This window comes from Neltuma alba, unplaced genomic scaffold, assembly GCF_004799145.2.
Source record: "Neltuma alba isolate B1F8T4 unplaced genomic scaffold, ASM479914v2 tig00010767_pilon, whole genome shotgun sequence".
Classification (NCBI taxonomy): Eukaryota; Viridiplantae; Streptophyta; class Magnoliopsida; order Fabales; family Fabaceae; genus Neltuma; species Neltuma alba.
Genome location: NW_021635591.1, coordinates 153,617 through 172,818, shown reverse-complemented (window position 1 = coordinate 172,818; position 19,202 = coordinate 153,617).

Below are 19,202 nucleotides of genomic sequence, written 5' to 3'. Positions count from 1 at the left end.
AAGGTTTTCCACTTATCATTGGAGGGTAAAGCTCGAGAGTGGTACATGTGTCACATCCAGCATTATGATAATTAGAAATAAGAAATATTCTCAAATTATTGAGGATTAAAAATAATAAGGAGAATTTTGGTGGAAAATAATTCCAGTAATTTTCCAAGCCAATCATAGAAATTTGACTAATTAAGAAAAATTGGTCAAATTTAAATAAGGAAAAATATTTCCAAGCCTTCAAAAATTAAGGAAAAATGAGGATAATATCCTTTGAGAGTTATATGAAACTATAAAGTTGGTTTTATGACCAATTACCCTTAGATAATTTATAAGAGAATTTAAGGGTGATTTAGGCTAATTAAGGGATTTTATTTGGAAAATTCCAAATAAATATTTTCAAGGGGAATAAAATTTCAAAAAAATTCCTATGGGACCCTAAGGAATTATAAGGGATTATGGAATTAAATGAAGACCCTCAAGTATCCAAGATTTTTCCAAATAATGGTGAAAAGTGGAAAAAATCCCTAAAGAGGAGGAAATTAATTTTCCTTTTTATTTAATTATTAGGAAATTAATTTTAGGGCAAAGAGGGCATTTTGGGAAGATAAAAGTGAGAAGAATAAATTAAGGACCTGACATAAAATAATTACAAAGGCCAAACTACTGTAATTATAGAAAGAAAGTTAAACTCATAGCCAAAGTATATTGATAAAGCAAGACTAGTGTCTTGCAAATCAAATGGATCACATTGAGCCATGTGTCAAGCTCTTGATGGAGAGGATTTGAACTTGCCAAGTGTCACTCCTCAAATGGAGAGGATTTTGACTTTGGTAATTAATTTCTTTTGGATTTTGTTAATTAAAAAAGAGAAATCAAGGTTAAAGAGGGTAATGACACTTGGACTCTCATTAAAGATGGTAGTTGAGATATTTTGGACCATTAAACAAGCTCATCTTCCCCCTATTTTCATATGCTTGTTCGGCTAAGGGAGGAAAGGAGAGAAAAGAGAGAGTTTTGAGAGAAAAGCAAGGGAAAGCAAGCACCTTTTGTCATATAATCAAGGATTCAAGGTTAGTTCTTGGTTCTAGATGTGTTCTTGCTTTATTTTCTTTCTTTCTATGGTTGAAAAATCTGTTTCTTCTCTCCTTTGATGGCTGGCCAAACTAGATGTTTAGAGGGAAAGGGAGTTTTGTTCATCACACTTGCTAAGACACACCAACACAAGCTAGTTCCTAGTGTTTGCAAGTGATTATAGGTTGTTTTAAAGCATTTTTCATGGTTGTTTCTTTGAGTATTCTTTTCAGCCAAGTTGATAACTGAACCCTAGGATGAGTTTTTCAATGTTTTAAGGCTTCCATGGTGCTTAAAATAAGAAATGGTGTAGCGCAAACCAAAAGGAACAAGTGTTGGAAGCTTTAAAGCAAAGTTGTGATTTTTGGTTCAAGTCCTCTAGTGGTTCGGTCAAAGGGTAGCTGAAAGAAGCAGTTTTATTTTCCTAGATCTAAGCACATATTTGGAATCTACATGAAAAACCATGTAGGAACAAGTTAAGAAGTGATTTTTAGGGTTAAAGAGAAACAAGTCCAAAAATGGTGAACTAAGGAGGGAGCTTTATGGATCAAGAATCTTTTTTGATTTATGTTCTTGCTTTTTCTTGGTCAGTTAATGATTCTTGCTACCCTTTTTGATGGATTGTATTGCTAGGGTTTGATATTTGTGAAGGAAAAGAGGAGAAAGAAAGAAACTTCAAGCTTGTGGAGCAAGGTAGCAAGTTAAACCTAGCTACTAATACTAACTTAGCATTATTGATTATTGCATGATTAATTGCTATTATGTGGTTAGACTTTCTTGATTATAATGTGGCTGCTCTTTGCACTTTCTTGCTTTGTCCTTTGCATGTTTGAGTTTGCCAAATGATAAGCATGCTAGTTCACTAATAGTAGTTAATATAATTGTGCATGTTGATTATGCTTGTTGGTGCTATAGTTGGTTAATTTGCTATTGGGATTTCAATGAAATCTCATTCCCCAAATGCAACCTAACATTTTAGGGCCTAAATCCTCCAAGGGAAAGCTGTAGATTGAAGGCTAATTTGTGGGGTTTAGCCACAAAAATTCGTGAACTCATTTTGGTTATGTACATATTATACTAACAGTGCTGTAAGCACACTGACACTGCCTTATTTATGTGACTTTTTGATTAAGCTCCCAAATGTGTTTAGTCACGAAATTTGGCATGATTATAGATAATGTCCTGAGATTCAATTTGATAGCTAACACATTAAAAATGGCCAAGTATATGATTTTTAATGATTTTTCAAAGTTAAAGGTTAGAATCTGGAAAGAAGGGTTTTTGGCAAATGGACAGTGTTACCTTTCACAAAAACTTGATGCTTTTTCCTAAGGAATTGGACCACAAGATTATTTGTCCTTGAAATAGAACTTAAATAGCTTTAAATAGAATTTTGAACCACCTTGTTTTGATTTTCGTGGATTAAGTTATGAATTTTTGAAGTTGGGCTAGAAAAATTGGATTTTTACCCGATGAACAGTAAAAATCTGAAATTTAGTGTTTTTTGACAAAAAGTAAGCCCAAGACCATCCAATGTGGTCTAAAATGGTTTTAAATGGAACCTAAGTCTGATAAAATAGTAAGGTGTGACAACATGAGCCTTCCAAGGCATGTGGCTGATGCATATCACAGTTGGGGGAACTTAAGGAAAGCATTCTTGGAGAAATACTTTCCGGCTTCTTGGACTTCATCAATGAGAAAGGAGATCTACTCAGCTAAGCAAGACTATGACAAATCTCTTTACAACTATTGGAATAGATTCCAAGACTTGCTCTCAAGGTGCCCACATCATCAAATTCCAGATGAACGATTGGTGCAATATTTTTATGATGGGTTGAAGAACCAAGAGAAGGGCATGTTAGACGCTGCATCAGGAGGATCTTTGATAGACTCCACTGTAGAAGAGACTTGGGATTTGATCAAGAAAATAGCCTTGAATCATCAACGATTTAGTACAAGAGATACTCGAGCAGTACATGAGTTGGGAGCTTCAACAGTTTACAACAGAAGAATGGACACCTTGGAATCAAAGGTTGATTCTCTGTGGAAAGCAAAATGACTTCTCAATTGTCCCTTATCACTGCGGAGTTGAAGAATATGAATGTGCATAGACCAGCACCCCCTATGGATATTACTGCCCTTAGTTGTGAGACTTGTGGCTTGGTTATGCATATTTCTAGTATCTGTCCTGGCCGATATGAAGAGGTATCTGCGGTTTTCCAGGGTCATCCAAATCAGAAGTGGAACCCTTACTCCAACACTTATAATGAAGGGTGGAAAGCGAACCCTCGACTTGGCTGGAGAAATAGAGAGAGTAGACCTCTAAACAGATTTCAAAAGAGTGGAGGAGCTGGTTCATCCTCAAACCAGTTCCAAAACCAACCTCAGGCCTTAACTATTCCACCTAAAGAAGACACCAATCAACTCCTACATAACATGATGGCCTTAATGAAAGAAGAAAGGACTTCTAATGCAAATCAGTTCAGCTCGTTGGCTTCATTGATTCAACAAGACTCCTCTAAAAATGATACCAGATTTAGTGCTTTAGAGAAAAGAATGGAGCATTGGGAGACAAAGGCTGAGAACATCAACTCCTATGTAACTCAACTATCCAATAACATGAGTAAGCAACAAGCTAGGAGCAGTGGCACTATTCTCTCCAACACTGTTATAAACCCCAAGGGTTTAAATGCTATCACTCTTCAAAGTAGGAGGCAAGTGAAGTTTAATGAAGAGGAAGATGAAACTGTCGATGAGGAGATTATTTGTGATGATTTGCCACCACCTTCCCAAGAGGTCAAGAAGCCAGAAAGCTCCAAAGAGATGAAATTGCGACGAAAGGAGTCCACTACTAAGCATAATGGCAAGGAGAATGCAAAGGAATCTGAACCAAGCAAACATGGAGTCTGAGCAAGGAAGGTAAGGAGGTAAACATCAATGAACTACCTTTTCGTCATTCTTACTTGAAAAATGTAAAAATGGGCAATGAAAGGCAAGATCATGAATTGCTTGAAACTTTTAGGAAGGTAGAAGTCAATATTCCCTTACTTGACCTGATTAAAAAGATTCCTAATATGCAAGAGTTCTTAAAGAGTTGTGTACACAAAAGAGGAGGTTCAAGCCTAATGAAAGAGTTCAATTGCCCTCTAATGTGTCTGCCTTGTTTAAACCCCAAATCCTAGTAAAATGTCAAGACCCTAGATCTTTCACTATCCCTTGCACTATAGGAAAAGTCACTATAAGGGGAGCCCTACTTGATCTAGGAGCAACCATTAATGTCATGCCTAAGTCCATTTACACTTCACTAGGAGTCAAGACTCTTAAGTCTACTACTGTTGTACTCCAACTAGCTGATAGGACTATTAGGTATCCTAAGGGTATTATTGAGGACACTTTGGTTCAAGTTAAGGATTTGGTTTTTCCTGCTGATTTCTATGTGCTTGACATGTCTTCTGAGCTTGTAAATGACACCACACTAATCCTAGGTTGACCTTTCTTAAGGACCGCTAATACCATGATTAGCATGAAAGAGGGGACCATTACAATGGAAGTGGGTGATAATAAAGTTTCTTTTAACATGTATGAAGTAATGAAACATCCTTATGAGGACTATTCATTATTGGGTGTTAACATGATAGACATTACTGTTGAGGATGCTTGCTCTGAAATTGAATTGCAACATGATTCTTTTTATTCTGACCTTTACTCTACTGACTCTAATGATAAAGATGAATCTGTTTCTTCTTTTTATCTCTTTATTCATCTCTTTCTACTTGTTCATGTGGTGGTAACGTGCCATGTCTTGACTGTACTGTGGTTAATTGTATGCTTTCCATCCCGTATACATTTTCTACGTCATCTACCGATGTAAATTCAATTTGTGATTCCTCTATTATCAGTGATGATTCCCTTAGGGAAAGGTTTTCTGTTCATGTTTCAGATTGGCTTAACATCACAGAAGTTGATGCTGAAATGGGAAATGATGATATGGAAAAGAATCCCTCCAAGGCGGTTGCTGCTGTAGATCAACTTGAAGTTGGTTCAATGCTTGGAGAGGAAGGAAACTGCAAAGCTGATCAAATTCAATTAGAGCTATCATTGGTTGAAGGAAAGGGGAGTAATCTGTTCTCTCTTGAACTTCATAAATTGATCCCTTCTGTTGTGCAATCACCTATGATTGATTTGAAACCCCTGCCCCCTATTTTGAAATATGCTTTCCTTGAGTCTAATGAACAATTACCTGTTATTATTGCTAACTGGCTGTCTGGGAGTGAGGAAGAGAGACTCTTATGTGTTTTAAGGGAGTATAGGAGGGCAATAGGGTGGACTCTAGCTGACATTCCTGGAATTAGTCCAGCTATTTGCACACACAGGATTCTCCTTAGTGAGGGATCAAAACCAGTGAGGCAGCCCCAAAGGTGACTGAACCCTCTTATACTTGATGTAGTTAAAAAGGAGATTACTAAGTTCTTGAGTGCAGGGATTATCTATCCTATCTTTGATAGTGAATGGGTTAGTTCGGTACATGTAGTACCCAAAATGAGTGGGGTAACAGTGGTTAAGAATGAACGGGATGAGCTTATCCCTACAAGGGTGCAAAATTCATGGCATGTGTGCATAGACTATAGAAAACTTAATGATACCACATGAAAAGATCATTTTACTATTCCTTTCATAGATCAAATGTTAGAAAGGCTTGCTGACAAGTCACATTATTATTTTCTAGATGGGTTTTTAGGTTATTTTCAGGTTCCTATAGCCCCCGAGGATCAGGACAAAACCACTTTTATATGCCCTTTCGGTACCTACGCTTATTGTAGGATGCCATTTGGGTTATGTAACACTCCAGGCACCTTTCAAAGGTGTATAATGGTGATTTTCAGTGACCTCCTTGAGAACAACATGGAAGTCTTCGTGGATCACTTCACAGTCTATGGGGAGAGCTTTGATCAGTGCCTGAATAGCCTAAAACAAGCTCTTGAGAGGTGTATAGATAAGAATTTGGTCTTAAATTTTGAAAAATGTCATTTTATGGTGCATAGTGGGATAGTTTTAGGGCACCTAATCTCCCAAAAAGGGATTGAGGTTGATAAGGCTAAGATTGAAGTTATATCCTCACTTCCTTATCCCACATGTCTTAAAGACTTGAGATCCTTCTTAGGGCATGCGGGGTTTTACCGGCGATTTATTAAAGATTTTAGTAAAGTTGCCCTACCCCTTTCTACTTTGTTGAAAAAAGATATGGAATTTAACTTTGATGACAATTGTAGACATGCTTTTAATACTCTTAAATCTATGCTTGTTTCACCTCCAATCTTAACTGCACCTAACTAGGATTTACACTTTGAGCTATCATGTGATGCTTCTAATTTTGCAGTAGGTGCCATGCTTGGTCAGAGGGAGGAGAAGCAATTAAGAGTCATAGCCTATGCGTCTAAAACACTTGATCCATCTCAAGTCAACTACACCACTACCGAGAAGGAGATGTTTGCTATTGTGTTTGCCTTAGATAAGTTTAGGCAATATCTAATCAATTCTTGAGTGGTTGTTTTTACAGATCATGCGGCTGTCTGCTATCTATTCAAGAAGCCACAATCTAAGCCAAGATTGATAAGGTGGGCTTTACTTCTGTAAGAGTTCGATATTGAGATGAAAGATCGAGTGAAAGAGAGCCTTTTCTTATCGTTCGCTTTGGGGTTCTCACTCAAAAATTAAGTCCAAGCTATGCAGTATAATGCAAACTCGGGTTGTTTCTCTTTTGGGAGCCTAAATTAATTATCTAAGTTAGACTGAATGCTATGCAAAGTAATGAAAAGGGGTTTTTGGGTTTTTAACATTTAATGAAATGAGCCAAAGTTAAATGCAATGAAAACAAATCTAAGATACTATGTTTTTGGAGTTTTTAAGATAATAGTGATGTAATGGAAATGAATGATAGGAAATCTCTTGAAAATAGTTTTGATGCAATCATAGTTCACTTAAATATGGGAGTTTCACAAATCATTAGGTTTTCTTAATTAGAACCTCATTAACTCAATGAGTCCAAAGCTTTCACTAATGAACTCATTAATGAAAGCTTTGTTTAGCTTCCCTAATGTGTAAATTTGGAATGATCATGCAAATGGCTTAATGTAACACACAATAAACTCAGAACCCAAACACAACCATGCAAGATAAGAGAGAATAATGATAGTTACAATAAGCATATATGCAACTACATATATTTAAGCTCATAGTTCAACATAAATCAATCCAAAAATATAAATGCTAATCAGTAACCACTGATTACAGAATTAATCAAAGCATCTAACTAAGACTTTACAACTCCTAAACCTAGGAAATCATAAATGCCTAGCTAAAAACTAAAGATTAAAACTAAAACTCCCCTTTTGAAGCCTGGGAACTCATGTTACTCCGCCATCTTCAAGAGTTGAATAGCTTAGCTCATCATAGCCTTGGACTCAGCTCCAACCAGAGGTAGATCTTTAGCCATAATGATCAGGAGATGAAAGAAGTGAAAGTGGATGAAGAAGAAATGCAGGAAAATGGAAGGTGAAGAAGATGGAAAATGGAAGATTAGGGTTTCTGTGGGAGAGATGATGATAGAAATGTAGGTGGTGGCTGGATAATGAGAGTCTGACCTCACCATACCCAAAATAGGGTTTCTAACCCGAAAATGACGTGTATGGGTCGGTTCCTGGAGGTGGGTAGGTCAGATTTTCCCGAAATGGTCGGGTCTGAAATTTGCTGAACCATGGCAGAGAGCTATGCTTCTTTGACCACTATTTTCACCGCGGTGAAATATGGCAGAGGCTCCTTTTCGCTCTTTGTGCTTTGAGTCTTCAATTCTAGCCCCAATCTCTAGTGTCCTACAATAAAAAGCAACAATTGTCCTAGAAATCAATTGAATACAATTAATAACCAATTATGACAATTTTATCCTCAAAAAGACACTAACTTAAAGTAAGGATTTAATCTAAATTAAGCACAATTATCATTAAAAAGGACCAGAAAATACCACAAAATCACGGATAATGTAATGAAAAGATAATAATATCTTGAGCTCAATCATCGAGCCAGGGCAGTGAATCAAGTAGCCGATCACCTAAATAGGCTACCAGAGGACACAAGGGGAGTAGACTCTTCTGAACTCACTTGTGATTGTTTTCTTGATTCTGCTTTATATGCTGTGGTTGTTAAAGAACCTTGGTATGCTGATATTGTCAATTATCTCATGTCTAGACTCACCCCTCCCTTTATGTCTAGATTTCAGGCACAGAAGCTTCACAGCGAGTCCTGACACTACATATGGGATGCACCGCATCTGTGGAGAATGTGTAGTGATTAGGTTATTAGGAAGTGTGTGCCAAATGAAGATTTCGAGCCCATCATTTCAGCTTGCCATTCTATGGTTTATGGGGGTCATTTTAGTACAAGGAGAACATCTAGGAAAATCTTAGATTTAGGATTTTATTAGCCAACCCTTTTTAAAGACTCTTTTGTATTTTGTCAGTCCTATGACAAATGTCAACGTTTTGGAGGGTTGGGAAAAAGGCATGAGATGCCTCAACAACCTTTATTGTTTTGCGAAATTTTTGGTGTTTGGGGTATTGATTTTATGGGACCCTTTAATTCATCCTTTGGTTTTGTATATATTTTGTTAGCTGTAGATTATGTGTCCAAATGGATTGAAGCGATACCTTCTAGAAAAGATTATGCCCAAGTTGTTTCGAAATTTCTTAAATCAGACATTTTCTATAGGTATGGGATCCCTAAGGCTATAGTGAGAGTGATAGGGGTACACATTTTTGTAATAGGATTGTAGATAATTTGTTTTCAAAATTTGGTGTCTCTTATAAAGTCTTCATTGCCTACCACCCCTAAACCAATGGTCAAGCTGAAATTTCTAATAGAGAGGTGAAGCACATACTGGAGAAGATGGTAAGGCCTTCCAAGAAAGACTGGAGTTTACGTTCGGAAGAAGCATTATGGGCTTATCGAACAGCTTACAAATCACCTATTGGCATGTCCCCCTACCGGTTGGTTTTTGGGAAAGCTTGTCATTTACTAGTAGAGCTTGAGCATAAGGCTTATTGGGCAGTTAAGCAGTGTAACATAAATATAGACTCTGCCAGAAAGGAAAGGAAGTTGCAACTACAAGAGTTGGAGGAGCTTAGACTTGAAGCTTATGAAAACTCCAGACTCTACAAGGAGAAAACAAAGTTTGTGCATGACCGGGGAATCCTACGGAAACACTTCAAAGAGGGTGACCAAGTATTGTTGTATAAGGCCCGGTTCACTTTCAAGCAAGGAAAATTCAACACCAGATGGGACGGGCCCTACACAGTCACAAGAGTGCACAACTTTGGCATGGTTGAGCTTTTGCACGAGGAGACTGGAGCTAGACTAAAAGTCATGTTGGAAATTGTGCCCTAGGGGCCAATCATTTTGCTATGAACATTGTTGATTTATGAATTTATTAATTACGTTATCATATTATTTGCATGTTTACTGTGATGACTATCCTTGGATAACTCATGGTTTATCCTAAATGTCCCTGGTCGGTCATCTATGTGGGAGCAGAGATGAAATAAGACCAGTATGACTTTAAAGATATATAGAGATATAAATTAAAGTCATAGGCACATGTAAGAGTACAAAGTGTTGGACCGACCCGCTATGAGAGTGTTGGAAATTGTGCCCTAGGGGCCAATCATTATGTTTTGAACATTGTTAATTTATGAGTTTATTAATTACGTTATCATATTATTTGCATGTTTACTGTGATAACTATCCTTGGATAACTCATGATTATCCTAAATGTCCCTGGTCGGTCATCTATGTGGGAGCAAAGATGAAATAAGACCAGTATGACTTTAAAGATATATAGAGATATAAATTAAAGTCATAGGCACATGTAAGAGTACAAGGTGTTGGACCGACCCGCTATGAGAGAGCTGCATGGGTTAAGTCATAAGCTTCTCTCATATACAAACCATGTCACTGTGCCCTTTGACCTGAGATCGTCATGGATTCATACATGAGAAACGCTTAGCTTTGACCTAGTCAAAAGTCACTTTTGACCAAGTGATCATAAAGACTATGTTCAGGCTTAGTGGTTTTTCATGCGTAGGAATGTGAATGGTCAAGATGGAATTTGTCCCTCACATTCGTAGAGAGACATTACTGGGCCCCTCGATGAGTGAGTCTGAGAAATGTATGGCCATACTATAATGGAAAGGTAGTTCCATTTCTATACTCAGACTACTCAGGGATCGAGAAAGTAACGGTCATGGATAGGAGGATGACGTTCTCCATGCCTCATCCATGACCAAAATGTCGTGAGACAAAAGGGACGTGATATGGTTGTATGAAAGGTTGCATCGTTCAATGATCCTCATATGATTTGGGTAGTCGTGATGTCTTGCTAGAGACCGCTTACGACTTGTGGGTCATTATAGTTAATGGCCCACTGCCAACTTCATATGGGCCTACAGGGTCGCACACAAAATAGCCCGACACGAGTTATGATGTCCAGATTCATTGAATCTAAGATATGTCCAGATTCAATGAATAATATAGGGTGGACGTGTATATATATATATATATAAATTCGTATATATATATATATATAAATATAAAAGATATTAATTGTTAGATTTAATTTATAAGGATAAATTAAATATATACAAATTAATTCCGTCATCTCTTTATTAAATAAATAGGAGAATTAAATCTGTGAGACGGATTTAATTTAAACCATATTTATTTAATTGTTCTCTTATCTGATTAGGCAATATTTGATATTGTATTAATTTCGGAATTAATTTAGAGTTAATTTCGAAATTAAATATTATTAATTAAACCTATATAGCATCCTATATATTGGTATGAGGAGCTAGGGTTTAAGCAAGAGAGAACCAACAGATAAGAGACGGCCTAAGAGAGGAGAGAGGGCGGATTCCTAAAACCCTAGATGGACATAGGCGCTAGCACGCCGTTCGAGGTTGAGGGCTACTCGTGTGGATACCGGTAGAGGAAGCCGACCGGAGTTGTCGACTTCGAACGACAAAGGAGGCGAGCAGAAGCATCCTGAACGGCCGAATCATCAAGTCACCAGGGAATCGAACGCCTAAAGGTAATGCTTCTTACTACCTGACTTAAACGCGATCGGTAGATCCGGGAAGGGATTGAAAGTTTTAAAATTTCGAGTTGTTTTTTTCCGCTGCGCGTCGTCTTTCAATTCCCTTCAGAGAGAGCTACATGGGTTAAGTCATAAGCTTCTCTCATATACAAACCATGTCACTGTGCCCTTTGACCTGAGATCATCATGGATTCCTACATGAGAAACGCTGAGCTTTGACCTAGTCAAAAGTCACTTTTGACCGAGTGATCATAAAGATTATGTTCAGGCTTAGTGGTTTTTCATGCGGAGGAATGTGAATGGTCAAAATGGAATTTGTCCCTCACATTCGTAGAGAGACATTACTGGGCCCCTCGATGAGAGAGTCTGAGAAATGTATGGCCATACTATAATGGAAAGGTAGTTCCGTTTCTATACTCAGACTACTTAGGGATCGAGAAAGTAACGGTCATGAATAGGAAGATGACGTTCTCCATGCCTCATCCTTGACCAAAATGTCATGTGACAAAAGGGACGTGATATGGTTGTATGAAAGGTTGCATCGTTCAATGATCCTCATATGTTTTGGGTAGTCGTGATGTCTTGCTAGAGACCGCTTACGACTTGTGAGTCATTATAGTTAATGGCCCACTGCCAACTTCATATGGGCCTACAGGGTCACACACAAAATAGCCCAACACGAGTTATGATGACCAGATTCATTGAATCTAAGATATGTCCAGATTCAATGAATGATATAGGGTGGACGTGTATATATATATAAATTCGTATATATATATTATATAAATATAAGAGATATTAATTGTTAGATTTAATTTATAAGGATAAATTAGATCTATGTAAATTAATTCCGTCATATCTTTATTTTTGAATTAAATAAATAGGTGAATTAAATCTGTGAGACGGATTTAATATAAACCGTATTTATTTAATTGTTCTCTTATCTGATTAGGCAATATTTGATATTGTATTAATTTCAGAATTAATTTAGGATTAATTTCGAAATTAAATATCATTCATTAAACCTATAGCATCCTATATATTTGATATGAGGAGCTAGGGTTTTAAGCGTGAGAGTGAAAACACCAGCAGATAAGAGACGGCCTAAGAGAGATAAGAGTGGACGGATTCTCTAAAAACCCTAGACGGACAAAAGGGCGCTAGCACGCCGTTTGTGACTAGAGAGCTATTCGTGTGGATACCGGTAGAGGAAGCCGACCGGAGTTGTCGACTTCGAACGACAAAGGAGGCGAGCAGAGGCATCCTGAATGGCGGAATCACCGAGCCACTAGGAAATCGAACACCGAAGGTAATGCTTCTTACTACCTGACTTAAATGCGATCGGTAGATCCGGGCAAGGGATTGAAAGTTTTAAAATTTTAAGTTGATTTCCGCTGCGCATCGTCTTTCAATTCCCTTCAAGTCAATGGCCATCTATTGAAGCTCTACCATGAGAATCAAAAGCCTCCTTAATTCTCAGGTTGTTTCTTTCCTTCACTCATTTACTTACCTTTGCCCTATTATTGCTCGTGATATGTTCTGTGTTTTGGTATGCTGATTGAGTGTTAGGAAGAAACCATCTCAATAGTATAGTTTTAGTGTAGTTAGTTATTTGCCTGTTCAATAAGATTCCCTTCTTGATTTTGAATATCTACCTTTTCTTGTTGTGTGCTTAATTACTATAGTACAACAAATTGCTGTATTATCTATCTTTGATTAATAGAGAAAGTTTGCTACACAATTTTATGTGTTGTGCTGCCTTATCTTGTGTTAATTAAGAACCTATTGATCTCATTTTGTATACCTAAAAAGTTTCTGAAGTATCCAGCTGCCCCCTATGTTTTTGTGTTGTGTTCCTCTACTGCTTGGTTGTTTCTGTTTGTTTTTGAGCCTCTCTGGCTACTTTACCGCGGTTAACTCATGCCTTTACCATGGCAAAGTTGCCTAGTTTTTATTCATTGCTGTCAGTGAACTTTCACCGTGGCGAACTTCCTCTTTCGCTGCGACAAAGCTCACCCAATTCTGCGTTTTGCTCTCGGAATACTTTCACTGCAACGAACCTCCTTTTCTTCCCCTTTTACCTTGTTTCGAGAAGGTTTCGCCGCGGCGAACTCCCGGTTTCTACGCATAACATTTTCTTTAAATCTGATTTTTCAATGTCAATTTACCTCTTTGCCCTTTGTAATTGCCTGCCCATTTAATTTCTTTAACTCCAGTTTTGTCTTTTCACTTGCCCATCACCTCCCTTTTACCATTATCCCCCTTATTCCATATGTTGCTCCTCCATTCTCAGGAAACCGTCAACCATACTCGTCTCCCCTTCCCCATTCATTTTCTCTGTTGTTTTCCTCCCATTCAAAGCGCCGCACCCTTCTTTTCTCTCTGTCTACCGCCTCCTTCTTTATTTTTCCCGGTGCTACCATCTCCATCGCTCTCATTCTCCTTTGTTGCCATCCTTAACCCCTCTTTGCGCAAGGATCCCCCTTTCCCCCTGTTTGGTAAGTTCTTCTCCTTTTCTTTCCTTTACCTTTTCCTTCTTGTTCTGAGTTAATGTTTTGCTTAGGGTTTATTTGTTTTTCTGTTTTGTCATTTTAGTTTGTGGATGGCTGGCTTCCTTTCCATTTCCAATTTCAGTTATGTAGCTCTTAGGCTATCTAATAATTCATGGTGTATTTTGTTTTTCTTTGATTCCCTTACTCAAATTTTCAAGTTTTTGGTAAATTGAAAACCTATGAATCATCACATAGCCATTTGCTATTGCCTTGGTTGTTAATTTTGGTTTTTCTGGGGTAGTGTTTGTTGCTGTTTGTTTGGTGTTTGTTTAGTGTGTTTTGTTTGTTGTGTTCAGAGAATGCCTCGTGCTAAGAATCCTGCGCCTATGTCTGAATCTGATTTTGGGGATGAGTATACTTTTGAGGAGTTATATGACAAAATTGACCAGAGACCTCTCATCAAGGAGCGACCTTTTCTCTTAGACCCCCTAGATCACCCTTTTATATGCCAGCTTCATGCATCCCAATTGACCGGTTTGGTCCAGGAGCGTTCTATGGGCAATGACTCTTTTGTTCACCATTTTTACACCTATGCCCAATTCCATGGTGCCATGATCATTGATTTTCATAATGTCCGTGTCCACCGTTCTTTTACAGCTGACAACATCCGCTTCCATTATCGCCTGCCTCCTTATCGCCATTATAGTTATTATGAACTCAGAGATAACTACCCTTTTGATGATGTTCTCTGAACCCTGTGTCATGAGGGTGCCACTTGGCATCGCCCCTGCACTTCAGAACAATACCTTAAGTGATCCAAGTTCTGACCTGAGGCTTGTCCTTGGCTTCATTTTGTCTGCAACAACTTAGTCCCCACCACCCACCTAGCCAACTTTCCTAAGCGCCAAGCCCTAAACATCTATCTTCTCATGACTGGCCACTTAGTTGATGTAGCTGACACCATTTACTCAGCTCTCCATGATTCCATCAACACCCCCAAACTCACCAACAGCATCCTCTTCCCTCACCTACTTTGAGCCAGCTCCCTTATTTCGATATGACCGCCTTAAGTAGCCTGTCATTGGACCACCTCCACCCATCCAGCCTGTTTTTGACGTTGGAGCAACCCATGCAACTGGTGCACAAGCCCTAGAAGCCCGAGCAGGCTAACAAGGCCAGGAAGATCTAGAAGCTCCTGAACCTGTCACCTTGGACACCCTAGATGATGATATCGATGAGTTGGCAGATCATGTCCACCAGTTGCGTGTCGTACTCCTTCGAGAGATGAAGAGGTAGAAGGACCACGATGCTCTGTATGATAGAGACCGGCGCTACCGTCATCGTGTGAATGCTTTGATTACTGAACAGTTGAACTTCCTCCTACCTCTCAAAGAGGATGACCCTTAGAGCAGAGCCAGAACATCTGGAGCAGGCACTTCTGGTGCAGGACCATCTGGGTTGGGGCGGATTATAGTGGGATGCAACAGTAGTCCTTTCTTTGTGTTTTGTTTTGTTTCTTGTTCTTTATGTCTGTTTTGCGTCGGTTTTACTGAATACTTATTAAGCTTTTTGGTATTTTCATTACTGTGATACATTGGATGCTGGTTTAACTATTTGGCTACTGATGGCCTCTTTATTTTTGCTGTTATCTTTATGCCTGCATTACTTCCTTCCACTATTTTCACTTATCCTTTTTGTTTTGCCTACAACCTGTCACCCTCCTTCCTCCTCTTTGTGAATTCAATGTGTTGTGCTTCAATTTAAAATTGGACTTCACAACTTCCGGTTCACTTGTTGATTGGTTTGCATGTATAGGTTTAAACATTGAGGACAATGTTGTGTTTAAGTGTGAGGGAGGGATCTCTATTTTTGATTTCAGCAAGTGCTTCATTATGCATCTATTTTGATCCCTAAGGTGTTTTAGAACTAATTGACTGTGGCATTTTTGAAGTCATTAAAGTTAACTTTCAGGGAAGTTTGAAAATTGCATTGCATTTTGTCTCTCTATCAACCTTCGCCGCAACAAACGCTTCTTTCTCAATTATTTTCACATCTGGGCCATACTTCGTTGTGGCTAACTTATGTTTCGCCACGGCGCAGATCTGCTACTAGTTTTTCCTTTTTGGTTAAGGTTCGCCGCAGCAAACTCCTTCATTCGCAGTGGCGAAACAAAAAAAAAACTTGAATGCTTTGCTGTTTCATTTTTCTTTCTCCGAAAATCCTCCTTGCTTAGATTCTTAATACTCCTGTATTTTTAAAATTATTGAAAAAAAATCAAAATTATACTTGTGTTTTTAGAAAACTACCCATACTTTTAAATGATGGTTGAACTTAGACTAGTTTTCCCACTATTTTTGACAAGGAGTAAATGAGGGTATGCTTTGAAAATAGGATTATGCACTTTTAAACCTTGAGATTGATTAATTGAGATACTAGCCTTGTTGGAAGGATATTCGGGCCTTAATTTATTAAATTGTGTGAATCTTTTTAGTTTCATATTTCTCTAGAACTTGTTGTAATTCTTAATCAAAGCCTGGTGGATCAACATGTTGTGGACATGACGAAGGCATTCGATTCCAAACCCCTGTTACCCAAACACAAGCCCAAACTCCTTACCATTGTCAACCCCTTTGGACCTAGACTTTGAGTACATGCATGCAAATAAATTGTAGATTTTTTTTGTTCTGTTTGGCCTTGTCAAAACAAAACAAAAACAAAAACAAAAAAACCAAAAAAAATTATTATTATTTTACTATTATTGGCTCCTTTCTTTAGGAAGGTTATGTTTATGGCATAGGTAGAATAATTGTTATACTTGTACTGAATTTCACTTTCTCTCTTATCCCATCCATTTCACTTGACCATCACTAAAATTTACGAACCCTAAGTCCTCTTGATTTGCAACTTGTGGTCCTTATGGTGGAGAGGTAAAATTATTACAAGCCTATAGTAGAGATTGGACTAAACAGACTTAGAGTGAAATAATCCCAAAACAAGTGAGTTGAGAGCTAAACACACACCTTTTGGATTAACGATATTTGTGCTTAATTGAGATTGAGGGTCTTTGTTCTAAGTTAGTGTTATTTGAGGGTAAAATTGTCATATTTATTCATTAATTGGATTTAATTAATTTCTGGGACAATCGATACCTCAGACCATTACTTTTTATTTTAGGACACTTAAGAAGAAGAGCTAAGAGTGAAGATCAAGGAAGTCCAGCACACAAGACGGATTGACGCCTCTGCCAGGTTTCGCCGCGGCCAACTTTGTCTTTGTCGCGGCAAACACACTACTTCAGCAGAAGTGCTCTCGGCCAAGGTTCGCCGCGGCGAACCCCTCGAATCAGCAACCCAGACCTGAACCATTTTCAGAAATTTTAGTTACCCACTCTCATAAACCAACCCAATACACCCCATTACCAGTTTAAAAAACCTATTTTTGTGTAAGTGACATCATTCACTCAGACCACAGCCCCTATCTTCATTCTCTCTCATCTTTCTCTCATCTAACCCTAATTTCTTCCATTTTTCACTGTCAAACCTCTACCATGGGAAGCTCAGATTCATTCTTAGTTGAGATGCTTCAGATTTCTATGAGTGGCTAGGCATTTTCCTTCCTCTTGAAGGTGTAGCAGTGGCTGGAGTTCAATGAGCTAAGAAGGGGAGTAGTTTAATCCTAGTTCAGCTATGAATTTATGAGTTTCTAGGTTTAGGATTTGTGTTTTGTAGTTGAACTACTTGATTATAGTTGTAATCAGCTTGGATTTTCATATGTGTAGTGAATTGATTATTGTAGAACTTTGAGCTTAAATATGTGAAGTCTCATATATGTCAGTTGTAATCTTTTGATTCTCTTTACTCTTGCACGGTTGTGTTTTGATATTGAGACGATTTTGCTTGCATTTGACCTGTTGCATTAATCAATTTTTCTATATACATTAAGAGCACTTAACAGGATCTTGAGAAATGGAGTTTATTTATTAAGATTCTGGACTCAAAGAGTACTTTTAGGTTTATCAATTCGAAACTTAGTGATTTCTACTCCCATATCAATTGATTTTGAACTATGACAGCCTGAGCACACTTTCAAGAGGAATTTAATTATCATTTGGTTATTGTCTACCTGCATCCATCACTTATTCCCTAAAATCCAAAAAAATATATACATGTATTTTGTTTACCTTTCATCCAATTCACTCAATGATTTCCAAAAAACAAAAAAAAACAAAAACCCCCTGTTTATATTCAAGTTTGCATTGCATGACATTTAAGCTAAGTTAGGTCCATTTTGCTAAGGCTCCGTTTAAGTGAGACGACCCGAGGTTGCACCCTATAGTGCAATCCTTGGATAAAAGTTTTGATTTAACCTCCAAGGTCTAGAAAAGGTACTGGGTAAGAATCAAGGTGTCAGTTATGGAGTCACCAAGAAGGATTACTTCGGGTATTGACACAAGCCCTCTTCATCGTGCATGCCTTCCTCTACTAAGTTCATGGAGCTGAAGGAAGAAACACGCTGGTTAAAGGAGCAAGTTAAAGCACAATCGCTCCTAATCGAGCAGTTGATCAAGAATCAAGCACCATAGTCGGCTCAGAATCTCAACCCAAGTTGCAAAAACAGCTGCATATTCCCCTTGCTACCTGAGGTATAATACTTCTTGTGTTTATACTATTACATTCAATTATTTTCATATCACACTAACTTGTCTCCTATGTTAAATTTGTTAGTGGCAGTCTCACCTAAGGGGAGGGTGAATTGGGTGAGTTATAAAAAAAATTAACCGTATTGAAATAGTGAAATAAATAAAAATAGAGAGCTTTGAGTTAAAAAGATTCCACCACAGAGAAAAAACACATGATTTATACTGGTTCGGTCTTAACCACTTGACCTATGTCCAGTTCTCAGAACATCTCTGAGATTTCTACCATGATCTAAGATTAAAACGGGCTGTTAGCGCCTCAATACAACAAATGATTTTCTCAATCACTCCCCCTTACTACCCGTAAGGTTACAATCCCTCTCAAGAGTCCACACTCTTGAGTTACTCTCAGAAAGTGAGTAAAGAAGATGTATCAATCTCTCTCATAGAGTAAATGAATATGAAACACTAAAGCTCGGTAAAGAACAGAGTATTAAATACAATAGTAAATATTTCAGCAGAGGATAGCTCGTGTATTCAATCACTCATTCAATGCTCTTCGTGCCTTTTATAGTTAGAGAAGTCTAATTAACCGTTAGAATGAAGAGCTTCTAGCCGTTAGAATTTTGGTTGCATGTTTTCCCAGTTGTAACGGTATTCGCCATTAATGCTTATAACATGGTAGGTTAAGGGCTACTAACTATCTGTTAAGTATCTATTGAGCTTCATATTCTGCAGCAATAATTGAAACTAATAAGTTTTTCCTTCAGAATGAAACTCATGAAGCTAACTGATCAAGTGACAATAATAAACATTCATATGGCGGTTGGAAATGGAATCAATCAATCATTAGGTACTTTAAACATAA